Source organism: Prinia subflava, chromosome 3, assembly GCF_021018805.1.
Source record: "Prinia subflava isolate CZ2003 ecotype Zambia chromosome 3, Cam_Psub_1.2, whole genome shotgun sequence".
NCBI lineage: Eukaryota > Metazoa > Chordata > Aves > Passeriformes > Cisticolidae > Prinia > Prinia subflava.
The window spans coordinates 11,626,915-11,640,532 of NC_086249.1; the positions used below are offsets into that span (position 1 = coordinate 11,626,915).

Below are 13,618 nucleotides of genomic sequence, written 5' to 3' on the forward strand. Positions count from 1 at the left end.
AAAATATTTTGAAATCTCTTCATACTGTAAATATAAATTACTTTTAAAACATTTCTAAACTGTTGCATCTCAATGCTTTAGTGAAAATTTCTGTTAAAAGATGCAGAAAGCAGCCATGTCCCCTTTCATGTAATGTCATACTTTCTGGTTTTAGTTATGGAACTTAAGTGTAACCCAGTTAAATAGAAACATATATGACACAATCACAAACCTTTCCAAATTTTTTTTTCCTGAGAATTTTAACTATAATATGCAAAAATGAACTAGCAAGAGAACATCTTCAAGTGCAATGTCAACTGACAGGCAAATATACAGCACTAATAACAATCAACGAGGAATCCATCAGCTCTGATTACACAACATTTTTTTCTCTCTCAGTGTATCCAGCTCTGAATGATAATCTGCATCCCAACTTCCAGAGAAATTCTGACATCATGAATGGTATTCCTGTAAAATATTCTTGTTCTTAGTAAGTCTGCTGCTAAAATTTAAATAAAAGAAACACTAAAGTCTACTTTAAACATCTTCTCTTAATTTCAAGGAGACTTAATTCAGATCCATAAATTTTAACACATTCAACGACTGATCTCTCTAAGCAATCAAGTGACAAAATATGAAGGTACTGTAACAGCCAATTTACAGCCTGTTTTTCCTTTAATCAAATATAGCAATGTGCTAATGTGCTGGCTTGAGAGTACCCTGTCCTGAGAGAAGAAAGCAAGTAATTTGAATAAATGAAGTCTAATAGTTAATACAGGTGACATTAAATGAACTATTGTATTTGCAAAACAATTTTCAAACAGGTGGTATTCTTAAACTTCTGAATATTTGCATGATTTACTTATCGTGGCTAAATGCAATCCCAAGCTGATTAACTTTATTAATGCTTTTGTGGGACATTAATATTTTTATAACCATTTATTAAAATTCTTCATAGAAAAAAATCAAACTGTATACTCAGAATTTTTCAAACACCTGCAAGTCAAATAATGAAAACTGAATGTACAGTATTTTTACTCTAGGATCTGGCTTTTTTTCATAACAGATATACAGATACTCATTTTAGAAGGCCTTTTTACTGAGAAAGAAACATACTGTGGAAAAAATTCATTCAACATATTTCAGTTGTGCCTCAGTTTCCACAACAATTAAAATAAAGGGCTCTTTTAGTTATGACTAGTTCATTTGTTCAAATATTTATAAACTGTGGGTTGCTACTTTTTTTTTTTTTTTTCGCATCCCTTATTCACACATTCATGCCCGGCCAGTTTGGGCAGTGTGGGCTTTAGATGTAGAGTATTTGTGAGTTCTCAGTTCCACTGAGTTCATCACCTCTTTCCTTAATGCTACTGATACGGGGACTGACAGAAGCAGCAGATTTATTGATATTATGTTCATACTTTAAGAGAAAAAAAAAAATATTGCTCAAGCTGCAGATCAGCTTCCAGGTTAGAAGACTGACAACACCCATTCCAAGGAAACCAACAGCCAGCCCTCCAAGTTCTGGTTGTTTTAGGGACTTCCATCACATACATTTTCCAGGCAACCACATCACATTTAGCTGAATAAAACAGAAAACCTTCATTCCATTTTCAATATTCCTTTTCTCTTTTGGTAATCTAAGGGTTTCTAAAAAAAATCCCAAAACAAAACCATAGCAAATATTAACAGGCATAATGATAATATTATGCTGCCCATCATGGGCATTCTTGTTTATAAATAGCTGGACAGGAATAAGGAATAATGTCAGCAAGAACTGAGTTGTCCTTTAAATGGAAATAATCATCTGGTTATTTCGGTCAAGCAGCTGTGTATGCAGTAGGAAGTCTCACTCAAATATTATGATGACTCATCTACTTTCCTTTTCTAATTGTAAATGCTCTTTTCTCTTTATAAGTGCAGCTCTGATAAACCCTTCACAAGCAGCAGTTCTACCTTACACCCCCTTACCTAAACCTGCAGATTGTAAAGTGCAGCTTTGCATTTATATCCATAAAATTCACCATTATAATCAACTGGGGTTACAAGTTTCCTTCACACAAACTGCAGGGCTGTGAGATTTGCTGCCCTTATCAAAGCTAACATCTGAAATAGCACACAAAATGCTAAAAATATAAATAGAGAAGGTGCAGCCTGGACTTCTCCCGAGTCCCTGGAAAGAGAGGAGTTAATGAGCACAGGCACAGGAGACACAGGACCGGAGTGCAGATGTGCGGAGCTCACGGAAGGTGTGGCCCGTGCCTTCCACATGCATATTTAAATCCTTCAATTACACGGCCTTAAGGCTGCTATTAGAGAGCGACCTCGCAGAGAGGAAGAATTGCACGGAGAAATGAGGCCTGACACATTTCTTCAAACAGAGAGCTGAGAAGAAGAGAAGGAAAAGCCCGGGTTACTCACGATTCTTTTCACCTCTCCACCTTGACCCCGCTTTTATTCTAGGCGCGATGTCCACGGCAGCAGATAAGTCTATTAGCCCAAGCAGCAGCAGCAGTGACAGCACAGCCATGCCAGGTAATAAAAAAAATAAACCAGCTCTACCTGGAGTACTGCTGGAGATGAATTAGAGAAGACTTTCCTTAGTAATGAACAACTGGAGCTAGCAGCACTTACTCAGCAGAGGCAGAGGGAGATGTAAAATATTACTCCTACTAGAAATGTTTATTAAAAATTTCCATTGCATGGCTTGTTTCCTTGATCCAGGGAATGCAAAAACAGAAGAGTTGTAAAGGCTTCCCCTAACTCAGAGCCTCCTGCACTCGGATGCAGGAGGAGATGCAGTGGCAGCTCTCTGTGGTCCCTCAGAAGCCACGGGCTCCTCACCTGCCTCTGCCACCTCTCAGCCCTTCCCAGTGTTTATCAACATTCCCCACAGCACCCTAGCAGGGGACACAGCCAGGCTGAAAACGGAGTTTTTTCTCCCTCGCTTCCATATTTCACTGCAGTTTCACAGAGCTGATGACACGGAACATTTTAATGTTGACACTCAGATCTCATTACGTTTATCAATGGGCACAAAAACAAGCTTCCCCCCCCCTTACCCACAGAGGGGGGCAAGGACAAAAAAACCCATATCCAAAATGAAAAATAAATGCTTTAAAAAGAAACTTTTTTTTTTTTTTTTTTTTTTTTTTTTTTTTTTTTTTTTAGCTGTGCAGTAACTCTCTTATTCAGCACAAGCATCTTCTATTTCTAGGGAAATCAACACAAATGATACCACCTCCCACTCGGGTTTCTGTCAGCAGATGCTGCATAAATGGAGCAGTGCATCGGCGGTAAGAGAAGCTCTGAGAAATTGTGTGTGGAATCTGTGTTACCTAACAAACCTTCCCCCTGCAGCCCAGCAGCCTCGGGGCACCAGTGCAGGCAGATTCCAGCTGCTGGAAGTAATTTAACCCTGGATCCGTCAGTACCGGGGATCACGAACATCCCCGAGGTCATTGGAAATGTCTCGAAAGTCATCGAAAGGAAGAGCTGGAACACAAATTGTCTGCTACCCCTCTCACCACAATTATGAAGCTAGACCCAGAAAAGCTTCATCCTGAGAGAAGAAAATCACTGCAATAAGACCAGAAGGCTTTTCATTCGTGGAGACAGAGGGTTTTAGTCTGCACGAGGTCTACATTTATATCCAGTGAAAGTAACAGCAAAAACTTCTAGTCTTTTAGCACCATAAGTATCAGTCTCAGGGATACTCAAAATTGTTAATTATACAACAGTAAAAATTCCTTCACAGAACAGCATTGACATAGCATTCTCCAGGCTGATCTTCAGCCTCACACATTGCATGCTGTCTGTTGTGTGTGCATGTAACCGAGCTGCAGAATTCAGGGCCTTTATCTGAATAAAGTACTGGAGTAAATTTCTAGATACAATTTCAATTACCAGGAAAGGAGAGACAAAGTAAATTATTTTCAACTTAATAATGCAGCTATTAATTTTTAATGCTCACAGCCACTGATCTCTATGAAATTTGAGCTCAAAATTATTAGTGCAATTGAAATACTGCACAAGAACCAGTTAGGAGGTGACTAGCTGAAGACACTAATTTCTAAACCTTCTCATGTCAGTGACAGGAACTTTCCAAAAGAGAGCAGGAAGAATTTTCTCACCTCCAGCTGGCAGACCTCAGATGACCACAAGAAAGTTTCAATGGCATTAAAGCAGTTATCCACAAACCCTTTAAAAGGGATGTTCTTTTTCTTTGGATTAGTTGGAGAAAGTAGGATGAGAGAAGTGCTCTCATGTCAATTTGGGAGAACTTGGCTCAGTACAAAGAGCAAAGTATTTATGGAACAGGATATAAAGAACTTGTGATCTGCCAGCTCTCCTGCTTCTTACACGTGACAAGCAGCCTTCAGTTTTGCTCTGACCCCAGCAGCCCCTTGTGGCTATTCCCTCTGGAGACATGACCAGGAGGGAGTGAGTTCTACATACAGACCCAGTTCTGTGTCTGGGCAGGGAGAGTCATCACATCCTTGTCACAGTGGGATTTCCCTATGAAAAGCTTTGGGTTTTTTGTGATCATTTTGTTTGACAGGAGTCACATCTATGTGCTGAGCAATGATGGAGATCACTCCTACACATGCTGCTGGGCCTTTGGCCCACAGCAAAAATAACTCCTATGGTAACATATAGTGTGAAAATGGTTGGGGGATTCAGATTGTCTTTTCTTAAAGCACTTTCTAACTGCACATTTTGCACCCTCTGAACTCATGCCAGTTCAGTCAATAGCCGCTCTCCAAAGATGACTCATTGTGTTGCTGGTTATGTAAGACACCTGAATGTACCAAACTGTTCACTGCACCAAAATACAGCAAAGAAAAAAAAACCCCTCTCAATTAATATAAGGCAGCCCTTTAGGAGCACATGAGCAGAAGCGTGGAATGGTGTAGTTTACTGTGAATGCAGAAATATTGACTGTTCAAAGGACAGCTGCAGTTTTGAGCACCGAAACCAAAAGGCTTTGCAGTCTCACAGTTGACAGTGAACTGCTTGAAGGACAGAAGAAAAAGATTTTCAAAGAAAAAAAAAAAAAAACAAAGCAAAGCATGAAATTCCAGACTGGAAAAAATTAATCTGAGCTAAAAATTTGAGCTGACTCACAGAAGACTATCCTGCCTTTTAGTTAATACCTTTATCCTTTATCTGGTCCCAGATCCAAACTTCATTGAGCCTTGTGCTGTGCAAAAGTAAACTGGTGCATCACACTGGTATTTCAGCAGATGTTGGCTGAGCTCTCAAGCCCTACAGTTGTTTGGTCTAACAGGGAATCCTACACAGATTTAATGGAAAGTTTCAGAACTGTAGGCCAGATGGCTTTTCATCTTACAAGATTAATGAAAGGCTACTTTTATAGACACAAATCACTGCATGGACACTTTTGCACAGGTTGTACCCATTTATCCCATTACAGCAAAAAAGCTACCTTGTATCCTGGGGGGTGTGAAGGGATGCCCAAAGCAGCATCTCACAAGTGACATTCACACAAAGAAATGCAATCAGACATTGAAAACTCATCACCAAAAGAGCTTTCCCATCACTCTCTCTAACAGAGTGCCTCATGCACAGTGTTGCTGGCTAGCAGGGCAGTAGGCAATTACTGCTATCAAAGCAGTGCCTTCCCCGCTGGAGTAATAGCAAGTAAAACCAACCCAATTAAGCATTCAGAGGTGTGAAGCCAAATAAAAGGTGGCCTGCTCCTATGTGATTCAGTATTTTATAGCTCATTTAACTAGTTTCAGTTTCTGCTGTATAATTTCTGCTCATGTGAGTTCCTCAGCTATTTGAAAGCTTACTCTAAAGCAATGTAATTAATTCTGGAATTAGCCATGTGGACAAATTTTTCAGAGGTGCAGTGGACCACTTGAAGATATTACACTAAGACTGGATACCTTCCTGACTTATACGCTACAGTTCAGTCAAAAGGACTTGAAGATAAAATTACATAATGAATTTATGGTCTGTGTTACACTATTTCTATCTAGCTTTAATACATGTCATTTTCTCAGATCTTCAGACATATTTAATTTCTTTTCTACTCAGCTTTCATTACGTCCCAAACTTTTAATTTCTGGTTTAGTGCGCCATAGATAAAAGTCTCCGGCAATTTACTGCACAGATCTTTCCTTGGATCAAGTAGCTTCCACAGAGCTTTTTATCCATAATAGGCAGAACTTTTTTTTCTAAAGTTCTCTCTCCCTTCATTAGATACTTCACCTTCTTTTAACTGGTTACAGAACTCTCTACTGCAAGGGCTTCCAAGGGGGGTTTGAAATAAATTTCTCTGCATTCATTCACAGGGACATGATGAAAGCTACAGCCTCTCCCACTGGAAGAGCAGCTGTCCTTTGGAAAGTCAGGGTCACTTGTGCACAGAGGTCCTTCTCCACACCACAAAGCCAAAGCCACTTCCTTACACAGGGACATCTCTGTCACTCCTGAAGACCCTTGCACTGACTGTGTTGGAAATTGATGACCTGGGAAAGGTTTTTACCACAGCAGTCAGGTGCTGGTTTAGTGCTAAGGAGGACAGACTGACAAGAGCCTGCCTGGGCACCATGCCACGGGTTCCTGAGTCATCCCCTCCTCAAAGTCACACAAGGACTGCCTCAACTCATGAGCAAGGGCAGCTCTCCTTCCCTCCCTCTCTTGAGCTGCCCTTTCAAGCCCTTGATTTGAAGGCATCTTTATCAAATTTGCAAAACAAAGCAGGTCTCTATTTCTGCAGTATGAGCTCTACTTAAATAGCTGCCACATACAGTTCTTATGCTGCCTTTGATGCACTTCTGCAGCAGTCTCCCTTTTTAAAAGAACTAAATCTAGAGGCTCTCAAGGAGCCTCTGCAAGGCAGCTGTACAGACTCTGGGGCATGACAGGACAGTTACAGGACTCATTAAAGCTAAACGTTACCCAAGTTTTATTTTACCTTATAACTCTAAAAACTCCTGGGAGATCAACTCAGATGTAGCAATGTTTGCCATGAAAACATTGCAGTGCTGTGAAGGGAAGGGCACACACACATAATTCAGCAGCCTGTGTGAGGAACAGACCCACACACCAGTGTACCCCTGCAGCCTTGGGGAAACACTCATGGTCCCAAATCAGCTTGGCTGGGTTATTTTTTGTTTTGATTGTAATACAGATCTAAGTAATACATCAACTGAACAAAGATCCCGAGACTGACTGGGGTTTTTTAATCATCCAAATGCATACATTTGAAAAAACCTGCCCAAATCACCATTCTAACAAACTTTTAATTTTTTTTTCTGTTTACTTATAGAACACCAACAGTGCACTCAGCACTGTATAATCATATCAATTAACATTACCTCTCCCCTAAAGACGTCATGGTCCAGCACGACTGAGTCTTAAGAGTCATCACTTCTCTGAGGGCATTTGTTTTTTTCTTAATTTCCTCACTTAAAAGCCTTTAAATTCTCAACCATAACATTATACATTCTGCTGGCACATTTTTACATTTTTGGTGGTAGAGGAAAACAGATGTGTTTTTCATGCAGAGATAGACAGAAATCTTGAAGTAAATATACAGCATCTATGTATACATGCTTCTGCTAATAAAAAATACAAACACAAAAACGTAAATACAGCATGATTTGCACAATTAGAAAGCAGTTCTGATACCTATTATTTAGTCTTGACTAAAGCTATATTTAAGTAAACTGATCTTGGTTTAGTTCAGCCAGCCTTGCTTAAATACTTATTAATTATATACAGTTAACAAGAAATAAAATTTGTCTTGTTGAAATTAGAAAAGAGATGATCTGGCTTTTGAGGCAAAAAGTATGTTTTTCTTACCCGTGTACCTTATCAATTTGCCATCTATTCTCATGCCCTCAAGGCAGCATAGATTTTGATTTTGATTTATCTCAGAGACTTCCATTTTCCTGGATTTATTTTTTCTATGTGGCTGCGCAAGATTAGGCATTAGACAAAGCCTCTAAAGTTCAGTCAAGAACTACTGTGATTTTTACAAGAAATTCCCCATTACACGCCTAGCTATTAATGCTATGAGAAAAGCAAGGATTAAGACTTTATTGTTTTCTTATTTCATAAAACATTTTTTTTTTCTCTTTGTTTGTAAAAGATGCTTAAAATCCACCAGGAAGGAAATTAAAACAAACAAACAAACAAACAAACCCTGATCTAGGAGCATGTAATAAAGAAGATATTTTGTTCTTGCTGTTAAAAATGCAAAGTGAGTTCCTATGAAATACCTCCAAACTTACACTCAGGCAAAGGAATCATCCTTCCTAAGCAATCTAGACATGTCACACATTGTAACTGGCTAAAGTCTACATGAGAGAATATCTCTTAAAGGCTGCTGTTTGACCTGGAGGTGGCACCTTGTCCTTCATACCGGGAGAGTTTATGCATTTAAAATCACTATTGGGGAAAAAAATATAAAAATTAAAGTAAAATAGTAAAAAAGGACCAGAAGAGCAGGGCGCTCCAACCCCAGCTGACCCAGGGTACCTGAGAGATGCTGACACTACCACAGGCTAGCAAGTCGAGATTCCTCTTGCACCACCTCCTCCTACAGCCACAAATTGCTTCTGCACAAGAGAGAAATAATTCTTCTTTAAAAGCAAAAAGTACCAGGGGACTGTGGATCCCAGCACACCATTCGTGAAGGAAGCACAGCTTTTGTGAGAGCATCACATCTCGAGATGCCTTCTCAGCTCTGGCACTAAACCAGCAGAACCCCTGAGTGCATCTCAAGTGTTCTCAGGACCCTCCACGCTTTGATCCCACACCAGCAGCCAGAGCGTGCCTTCTTCTAAGGATTATTTAGCATTTTTATGTGTGACCGTACAGCTAACAGGCCTTCACAGCTCTATGTGAGCTGATATTTCAACACAGCCAGTGTTTTCTGTCAGCATAAATGAGAAGCCGTATGAGATTACCACAAGAATGCTTCCCAGATCATGTTGATAGTAAAATTTTATAAGATAATGTTGGCGCTTTTAACGTCAAGCTTATGGATTAAATATGTCCCAGACACATTTAATGTTTCAAGTCATTTATCATTATCTGTTCTAACAAACTGGCAATATTTATCCTATTAATTCAGGCAAATGTAGGACTGTTAACTGAGTGGTGGAGAACTGTAAGGGTATGTTCAGACAAAAATAAACACAAGAAAACTAAAGTGAATGTTGTTTAATGTAAAAATATGCCATCCTACTCAGCTCTCAAAATAAACTGCTAAACTGTCGTTAGCCTTCTGCTTTTCAAAAATCTGATTGTTAGGCTAATCTGTCAGGCCTGATTTGCATTTCTATATTTACTTTTTCTCACACATTTCAAATATAAACTTAGGGGCTTTCAAGAAAATATTCAGAGAAGACCTGGACATTTTATATTTGCAAGATCAAATACACAGCTTGTTGTGTTTTTTTCTTCTTATTTATGCTTTAAAAATGTATTTCCTTTTTGGTGATGGCTCTTTACTGAAATATTATTTTCCTTTCTACTGATCTCTGACTTCTCCATACCCCATCGACTTCTCCATATTCCATCTCAGTCTACTACTCCCTTTTTTTTCCAGTATATAATTTTTCCACCTTGTCATTCCTGATCTCCTTCCCCTCAGTCTTCAGCTAACCAAGCCTGCTCAGAAGTGAGGTGTTGCCTGGAAGAGGTGCAAAGGAGAAGGTAGCTGAGCTGAGAACTGTGCCAACCCTAGTGAACAACTGATGGTGAGAAAGCCAGGTGAGTGTGGCATTATCTCAGCAGGTGATTTTGAGTAGATAACAGGAGATAAACATGTATTTTGTAAACTGGCCCTGTGCTACAGTTCAGCTAGAAGTGGAAGCCAGCCTACTACCTAAAACTCCATGAAACTTACCCCAGAAGACAGAGATATTGCTGGTATTCACTCTGTCCATTTAAGAAAAGAAATTGCTTTCTACACATGCTCGCTGAACAGGGCATCTTGTTGGAATATAAAATCAGCTAACTTTTCCTGGAGTGGGTGGCACCAGAAACGTGGGAAACTATCTTGGCAGATGGGCAGAGAAGAGGAACTCTGACAAAATGTCTAAAAGCAGGTATAAGAGCCTGGTTACACTCTTTCTGCTCCTGCCAACCCAAACTGCCATGAAGTGAAGGCTTTACAATATCTTCATCCAAGCATGTGAGGACATTTCCTCTGCAGTGCTTCTATACTGATCTTCAGAACAAGAATCAAGGTCAACGTCTCACAGCCCAATAACAAAAAAAATCAGTTGGAGGACAATTTTACCAGACACTTGCATTGGTGTTAATGAATCAGTAGGGTTTTTTTCTAACTTTTTCCATTTTCCATTTTGTCAGGGAAAAGTTAATTCTCTAGTGCTGAATCTTGTTATTAGGAGACAAAGTAACTTGTAATAATTTTAGCAATGACACGGCTTGTGTCCCAAATGGTGCAAATAACTCACTGACTGTACTGGATCTGTAGCAGACTGTGAGCATCTGGCCTCCTCTGCTTTGATCAACACTTTCAAAGCCCACTTGAGAAAGATGGATGCTCTGTCCTATTAAGAGAACAATGGGGACTGGGTTTCTCTGTATCCAGAGAGAAGGCAGTAATACAATTTTCAGCAATGAATGGAAGTTAGTGGTCTGACTTCTATTTGTGCCTTTGAAAATCTCCCCAGTGAGATTCTTTGGGTGAATTAGAGCTATGGGATAATCTCTTAAATTGGAACAGAATCAATAAGCTAAATGAAAACATTTACCTCGAGCTCTAATTTAGGCCCTGAGCTGATGGAATTAAAAATGTCATATCTTTAATAGACGTAGAGAAATAAAAGTGGCATCGTTAGCTGATATGTCATAATGAGCATAGGGCTAAAATTACCATCTGAAACCTCAAACAAACTCTACATTCAAGTTAAATAAAAGACAAACACATTTAATATGTTTCTCTGTGTGTTGAGATACAGCAATAGTAGGAACAGAGGCCACTGTTCCTGACTTTTGCCTATATTTCAAACTAAAAAATACATTCTTAGCTGATTTGGGGCAGCATTTTACTTTATATTTCATGTTGTGCTACTGTACACAGATGTGTTAATGGAAATCAGCTGAAAAACAAAAGTGTGTGTTTTTAATGAGTTACACATTTTCTAAACTAGAAAATAGCAGCCATCATATATTGGTGCTTAGAACAATTCCATAATAACTAAGACACTGGAAAATAAACATTCCTAACTACATGATCTACTTGAAATTATTAACCTCAGCAATAAAATCAATACTGTCCTTACAGTTCTTAGTAATTTTTTCCAATATTGATTTTTTTTGGTAAGGCACTATAAAGCTTGCTTATTATTTGGATTGTTGATACTGTTTTCATCTGTCATAAAGAGAAGCATTTTTCTGGAAAATAATTAAAAATGAACATGTTAAATTAACAAAGAACACCTGGAAACAGCCAAGCAACCATTTTAAAGATGAAAAAATCAAAATTTGGTGACATTTAATGCTAAATCATTTTCCTTCAAAACAATTGAAATACCCATAAAATGTAAATTTACCATTCAGTTACTGGTAGAAGTTTGATATGGGAATAAAAAAATTGTACATTAAAGTGTAAGAATTTTTTTATAAAAACTGTGACTGTAATGACCAAATTCTCTTCTCTAGTACCAGGATTAAAAATAGTAAATTATGATATAGAAAAGATGAATTTCAGGGGGTAGAGCTATGTAGCATTTTTTTTTTACAGATAGGATGGATATATTATGTATAACACAAAAATAAGTAATAATAATCAATCAAAATTAAAAGAACCTCAAGTTTATTAAGGGCAAATGAGAGTGTGATTATCTTACTTTCTCATTAGATTGGAGTGATGATTATCACCTTTCAGAATTATCAGTATAACCCTCTGTTTATTCAAATGAATACAGCTGGAATGCTTTAAAATGCTTTCAGTGACTTCAGGTGTTACTTCCCATTGAATTATTTTTTTTTCTCTAATTAGTAAACCTAGTCTCTTCCTGTTCCTTTTTTCTTTGTCCCAATTTTTGTGTTTTCTAAGTTAACACATTCACTTCTTACATGAGGACCAGTTGTCTGATCCATTTCACTGATCTCTGCTTTGTTGACATCAACTCTAGGTGTTTTCAGAGCTATTTTAAAGAAGACAGCTGCTAACATGACTTTCTCAAGTACACCAGCTAAGACAATAGTTTAAAATTTTAAAGAGCCTGCAAAAACCTCCATTTAAAACAAACAACACAAAAAAAACCCCAAACAAACAAACAACCCCACTTAAAACTAAAAATTCAATCCGATTTGTACAATATTAGCAATCACAGATATTAGTAACTTTTCAGATAAAATACTCATTTTGAAGTATAAAAACTATATGCTAATAAAGATTAACATGAAACCAAAGCATATTTGGCTGTGATATGGTATAAAATGGAAGATTTATTATAGAGTAAAAATTACCCTCTGAAACCTACTGGGCTTGCACGCAGTGTATTTTTACAGCAGTGAATAAGGAGTGTGTAATGTGTAGAAAATGAAGCCTGTAAAGTCTGCAGTATGACAGTCTGCAGTATGACAGCCTGCCCCTGCCTCCCAAAGTAGGGACTCCTGTCTTTTCAAAGTGAAGGCTTGACATCAGCAAAAGTAAAGAGCCAAAGGGCCACGAAGGAGGTGAGTGAGTGCAAGGTGTGAGTGGCAGTCCTTGGAAGGGTGTGCACCTGCACACGCTCCAGCCTGACACTGGCAGTGGATGGAAGCTGGAAACTGCCTGAAGATGATTTTTTGTGGGGCCCTTGAAGTAGGTGAAAACATTCCTGGCTGGCTCCCACTCGTTTCTTTCTGTCTGCTGTGGGTTGTTGCAATTTGGCTCAAAATATCCAATATAAGCCCAGAGAGCTGGCTGAAAAGCTTTTTTTTTTTCAGATTTTATGTATACTCAATGTCCATTGCATAAATGAATCTCCTGTACTAGGACACCTTCAACATTCCCACTGGTTTTAGAGTGAACAATGGCCTCTAAAAGTGGGTTTTGTCCCTCATCAAATTCCAAGACCTATCATTAGCTTTTTTTATACAATGGGACTTCATGAATTTGAGTTTTAAAAATCAGTCAAAGAGCAGCGACAGTCAACTCTAATGTAAGCAAACTCCACAGAAATTAAAAGCATTTGGTTCACAAACCTCAGGGCAGATTTCAATCCCACATCACTATGACATCTGGAAAGAAGGAAAGAAGGGAGAGAAAACCCTGTAAGAACACCACAGAGCTCTTCCCTTTGCTCATCGTTGTTTTTATTCCCTCATCTTTTTCCTCGTTTTCTCCTTCTTTCCATCCCCTGCATTTCTTCACACAACACACACTGAACTGGCAGCTAGGGCAAGTCACGTGGCAGAATTTCATATATGCCATTTCAGTTTGCTTAAACAATTTATTCATTTAACATGAAGTTCATTGGTTTATCAAATTACACATTTGGAGGATTTTTTTCACAAGAAGATTTGTCCTCAATTGAATTAAGAAATTCTCTTCAGTCAAATCCTCTTCACTCTATCTATGCAGGGATTGTTTAACCATTTATTCTTTTCCTCTCTTTGGAGCAGTTCAGCTCTT

General features: G+C 38.5%; 1 protein-coding gene and 1 long non-coding RNA gene across 2 annotated transcripts in view; one reads left to right on the forward strand and one right to left on the reverse strand.

Annotated features, from left to right (window-relative positions):
- ROBO1 (roundabout guidance receptor 1) overlaps positions 1-13,618 on the reverse strand; it is a 684,115-nt gene that overhangs the window by 490,710 nt on the left and 179,787 nt on the right. The window lies entirely within an intron of this gene.
- Positions 2,168-9,735, forward strand: LOC134548819 (uncharacterized). The gene is made up of 3 exons (XR_010079917.1): positions 2,168-2,514; positions 3,197-3,275; positions 9,624-9,735. It is a non-coding gene; the product is annotated as an uncharacterized LOC134548819 (long non-coding RNA).